Source organism: Camellia sinensis, chromosome 6 (assembly GCF_055761805.1).
Source record: "Camellia sinensis isolate YWXY chromosome 6, ASM5576180v1, whole genome shotgun sequence".
NCBI lineage: Eukaryota > Viridiplantae > Streptophyta > Magnoliopsida > Ericales > Theaceae > Camellia > Camellia sinensis.
In genome coordinates, this window is record NC_138966.1 from 202,672,453 (window position 1) to 202,678,786 (window position 6,334).

Here is a 6,334-nt window from a genome sequence, read left to right on the forward strand (position 1 = left end):
GAGAGAGTGAGAGAGATAGCGGTGGAGAGATAAAGAGAGAAAAGGTCTAGATCTAGGGCGAAGAGGGCGGCAGTGAAACGGCGTTGTGAGAAGGACGAGGGCTATGAGGGCCATAGCGGCTCGAGTAATCAGGGCGATTATCAAAGTCAGATCAAGAGATGATTGATTTAGAGAAAGAGATGGGTGTTAGGGTTTGGATTGGGTTTAGAGAGAGAGAGATGAGTTTGAACTTTGATGGTAAAAACGAAGCGTTAAGATCCTCTAGAGTACTATCCCTATACTGATCTCCTACATATAGGACAAGTAGTTGACACGTGGCTCATTCACCAAACCAGGGGCTGAGATTTAAACTCATCAAAACGACGTCATTTTAGTGAGTAAATTGAGGGGAAAAAAAACAAAAACAGAATGTGGAAGAGAGAGAGAGAGAGAGAGAGAGAGAGAGAGAGAGAGAGAAGAAGAGAGAAACAAAGGCAAGCGAAATTTTGAATCAAGAAGCAATCAAACGAGTAATGAAAATGGATTTTGATCTGTGAGATCTAAATAAATGAAAAAGAAAATTAAATCAACACAAACATCCTTCGGTTTCTTCAAGTGCTCTTGCATTCTCTGTACAATCAACACAAGCATAACACAAACCTATAAGAATATGTATCTTTATATGCATATAGAAATATTTACAGACTCCATAGTGTGACCCCATATTTACTGAGTTCATGAATTTAGATCCATATCATCATCATCATCATCATCAAAATCAAAATGAACAACAAAATCAGTAGATTCGGTCAATGGACATGGAGATCGGTGAAGGAGATCAAAAACGACGGTGCGACTATTGTTCGGCTCGTCAACGGATCTGTGGTTTGCGAACGCAATTGAACCAAAGGTGTTGGAGTGGCGGCAGCGGAAGATATCGAATACAAAGGCGGTGACAAAGAGTTTTCCAGATCTCCGCGTTAGCGGCTGAGCCATGCCTAGGACAGGAGGCAACAACCTTGTTGTAGAGTTTGTTGGCAGCGACAATGAGGCGAGGCGGTGGACAGCGAGATAGGAAATGAGAGAGAAAAAAGAGAAGAGCTGAACCTAGTGGCGGCAGCAGCAGCGCATAACGGGCGGGGTGGGGCGGGGCGGGGCAACAACGTCCTCCTCTTCTCTCATTCTCTCAGCCCTTCTCTCTCTAACTCTCCCCCAGGAATTGAGTGAAAAAAGTTTGTTCTTGTCTCTCTCTACCTCTCTCTCTCTCTCTCTCTCTTTTTCAATTTACTTACCAAAACGATGTCGTTTAGGTGAGTTTAAATCTCAACCCTTAGTTTGGTGACTGGACAACGTGTCAACTGCTTGTCCTACACTGTAGGAGATCACTGTAGGAATATTACTCTAGAGGATCTTAACGCAAAAACGGAGGCATCCCTTCAAATATATAAGGGTAACTTAGTCATTTTACAAAGGTTTGTCCTTACGGGCATAGTAAATTAGTGGTTGGACCTTTACGTAAAGAAAATTCAAAAGTGGATTTTTCAACCGAACACCCTTTAAAACATGCATCTTATTTTATAAATAAAATAATTTCTCAGTGTAAAAGATATATCACATTCTTCTACCATATCACATTTCCTTTTTGTTTTCTAGCAAAAAAAATTTCTTTATCCTATTAGATATTACTTCTATAATATTTGATTTTTTTTTTTTTAAGTGTGTATATAGTTTATATATCATGTTGTACATACATGTTTGTTTGTATATATAGTGAAATTTTTTTATTTATTTTTGGCCTCCCCGATGATGAAATTATGATTCTGTCTTGACTAATGAGAAAAGAATCAAAGAATAACTATTACCTGATTCATCCCAAGACCAAAGTTACATTTATGATTGTTGCAGTTACATTAGAATCAAAAAGAGTTTTAATCAAAGTTACCGATTACAAATACAAATACAAAAATACCCTTTAGATTAGAATTAGACTGAATAATTAAATTTGTTCATGTTCAGTATTTTTAAGGATTCACACTATCTAATATTTTAATGTTATATATATATAAAAGTAGTAAAAGTGTCGTCCATGATTAATCATTTTTTTGTTTTTTTTTTGGTTGTAATGAAGCACTATCAATATTTTAATGTTGCTAAGCCATTGTGCTTTTTCTTGTAGTAAAGTTACAGACACGCCTTGTAGTTGATTATACGTGTGTGCTTACTAGTCAACAAAGGAAGCTTCTTAATTGATTAAACAAGTACAGATAATTAATCAATTTGGAATGCTTTAAAATTTTGTTAATATTTATTTATCTGATTTGAACTAGGGTTAATGAATCATTAGTATGCATACTTCTATTAAAAAACAGTAGGCCGAGTTCAATTTTATACTGTGGGAAATTGTAAACTCTATTTTTGATAGATAAATTACATTTGTAGTATCTGTAATTCGCCTTTGGTGTTAATTTTAATTATATAAATTTTATTTTTAAAATTTTCATATCATATCAATTAAGTCCTGTTGAGATGGCCCATTTAAAAAAATGGATTGAAATTAAAGGACAAAATAATCCATACATTCTCCTCAAATTGAATGGACTAATTTGTCACAGATTTAAAATTTTTTGCATGTCTTTTGTATAGATTTAAAAATACCCTTGATGCCATTATTGATTTTGAACAAGACTAATACCATTGACTAAAGTATAACACATCGTGTACTATGGGTGACCAAAGTAAAAAAGATAAAAGATAAACATATCACATACTTTGAGAACCATTAATATAATTAACTCTTAATATTTATTTATGTGATTTGAACTAGGCTTAATGGATCATTAGTACATGTATAATTCTATTCAAAAACAGTAGCCTAAGTTCAACTTTATATAGTGGGAAATTGTGTATATCTCCATTCTTAAAATTTTCCAGTTTGAGTAAGTCAACAAAAAAGAAAAAAAGGGGAGTCAAAACTAAACGATCCATTGAACTTTGTCATGAACTTAAGCTAATCCTATGTTGGTCAACTGACCTAAAGATGTCCTGGTAAGCATTAGACATTGAATGATCGTTAATATGTTTTCTTTTGCGTCAAATTAAATTAAAACGCCGATTATTAAATGCAGCGAAACCTAATTACAGTTTGACATTCAATAGTGGAATTACATCCACTTCCATTATAGATGCTTTTTTCATGGCAACTTGGTTTTCATTTAAAGTTCTGCTTTGTTCAAAATGTTTTGATGAGAACTTCTGTTTTTACTTCTCATTTGTAAGGTCAACATTAAACTAACTGGGCTAATTGAGACGTATTCATACATTTGAGTATCCAAATTCAATTTGGTAATCATCACAGAAGTACAATACAAAGTACATAAAACTACATTACTTGAGGTATTTCAAATGGATATAAATCAAACTATGATGATTTTAAGAGTGATGTTATGCACACCACCTTATATCCAATAATGGGTGAGACCCATGTGTGCACTAAGCCAAGTTATCGGATTATATTTTGTCTTTTTAAAAATAGACATAATTTTTAAAATTTTATTTATCATTAAATTTTAAAAGATAAATGTAATCTAGTCAAATAATTGTTGACATCTGATCAACTTTATTTCTTCTTGAGCTCTACAATGGGTCTTGGATCAGCAAGGGTTGATAAGCCATCTCATTTTTTAAGTAACATAATAATAATTTTTGAATAAGATTTATTTATGGGTGCTTCTGTAATGATTATGAATCTCTATCCTAAAGCCCAAATTGGAAGTACTGGTATTGGGTTTCATTTGGATGGCATTGGACTGGGCTTATTCCTATCTTAATGTAAGTCATTTCCTAACCATTTTACGAATATGCATCCACCGTGGGCCAGGTCAGTATTCCATGTGATGGGCTCGCAAGTTGGGTATTAGAAAGGAAATCACAAAATAAGTCACATAAGTAAGCCCTAAATATAACTGAGGCCCCGCCCATAACATCGAGTTTGAAGATGCAATTGTTTGATTTTTCGATTTTTTTAAAAATTATTTTTACTTCAAAAAAGAAATAATAAAAAAATATTTTTTATAATGAAAAAAACTACATCTAATTCAATTTGAAGCATTAAATTAGACACTAGTCGTGTTCATATTTTCTGCTCATTAAAATATTTAAAATTGTCTCAATTAATTTTTAAAATATACATATAATTTTTATCTTATATATATATATATATATATATTAATGGTTAGCACGTGTAATGCATGTGTAAGTCAAATAAATAAATAAATAAATAAAATATTTACTATATATTATATGCAACTTAAATAGTAAGAGTCATTTTTATTAAATTTGTGGTCTTTAAGTTTAACTCACACTCTCTTCTTTATTTTATTTTTTTCTTTTTGTGAATAGAAAATTAGACACCTGGTATAAAAAGAAAGAAAGTTTCAAGACAACAAAATAGATGGTTACACATATAATAATATAGATATATTTCACGTAATTATAAGATAGAGCAACAATTTATTTTTATTTTTTTTTAAAAAGAGACAAGATAAAAATTTGAACCATTAATAAAGATTTCAAAGTCATGAGCCCATTAGGACAACCCACCCAGATGGAAAATTCTACCACACATGAAAGTGGTTTTATGGTATATGAAAAAATATAGATCATTGGATATAGATAAGATAAATGTTAGCCCATGGATGAGTAGATAGTACAACTAGGTAGAAAAAGTAAAGGTGGTTTTACAAAAAGTAAAGTGATTTTGGTTAAGTTTTAAATAAAAAAAAAAAAAATGATGGTAACTTACAATTTGTTACAAACATACTTATCATTTGGTATTCATTCATTTACTATTTATTATGAATAAACTTATTATTTAAAATATTACCTGCTAAATATGTCATTTTTCGATTCTTAAAAGTGTGCCTTTTTTATATTTTAAATTAATTTTAAATACATTAAACTAATGACACCATATTTAACTATTTTCTCTCTATATTTTGTGTCGAAATGATTTGTAAAAAGTAAAATATGTTATATAAATATTAATTTATAAAATTTGTTAAAAATTACTTATCTTTTAAAATAGTCATGATTGTGAAACATTAATTTAAACTTAATTTTAAAAACATTAATTTAAAATAGTTATATTATTAGTATTATTATTACCTACAACACCTTAAAATAATAATTACTATTTAAGAGTCTGTTTGGTAACATTTATATTTATTATTTTCTATTTAAGTGCAATTTCATTGACTATTAACTTAAGTTTATTGAAAGTGGTGTCTTATTGATTGATAACTCATGTTTAGTAAGTATAGTTTGATTGAGTAGTAAGTGAAAACTCAATAAGTAATAACTAAAATCTAATAGAGTAGTAAGTAAAAATTAGAATATGTCATTGAATAATAACTTTTTGTATGGTAAAACTTTCCATAAATGGAAGATCTATAGGAAACTCTACCTAGGAAGATTTCTTTTTTATAAACATATTTAGCAATACCTCTCATTTATCAACATTTATTACTAAAATAAATGAATATATCTACAAAAATTATTATTCTTTACCTACTACAACATGAACAACATTTATTAAAAATAATAAATGAATAAATCTAAATTAGTTAATTAAGAAAAAATATAAAACCTCCAAATTCATTTGCACACACTATGAGCAATAGTGTTTTTCTCTATAATTTTTTTTTACAAAGGATAAGTGAAAGAGGGTGAAAATTTTCACAAATTCAATACATTCTCAAGCTAAGAATCTATTTATGTCTCTATCAATTTTTTTATTTTAATATAATGTGATGTTTTTAATTTATAATTTTTAAGATTTTGTTAGAATAACATTTTACTTAATTAAAGAAAAAAAATATTAAATAATAAATGAAGTCTCATTGTCTAAGGTGACCAATAAAGCTTGGTAGCTCGAAAAGTTGAAAGTTCATTTGGCCAAAATTCAAAACGACGTCGTTTTGATTTTTATTTATTGAGAAGAGAGAGAGAGAGAGAGAGAGAGAAAAGAAGGTAGGAGAGGAACGGTGATGGCGACGGCGGCTTCTTCCTCTGTTCTTCTCTCTTCTCCTCGTTTTTTTTTTTTTTTTTTTATATTTTGATTTTAATTTGTGTAGATTTGGTGATTTGTGAATTTTTTTTTGAGTTTTTTTATTTTAATTTTCATGTGGGTTTGATTTTTTTTTTTTTTTTTTTTGAGTTTGTCCGGTGAGTTTTGAATTTCATTTGAGATTTTAAGTTGTTGAGTTTGTTGTGGATTTGAATTTACGAATCATCATTTTTGTTAGGAAAAATGAGTGAGGGCAGTAATTAGTGCCACCACTAGTGTGGCAGCGACAAT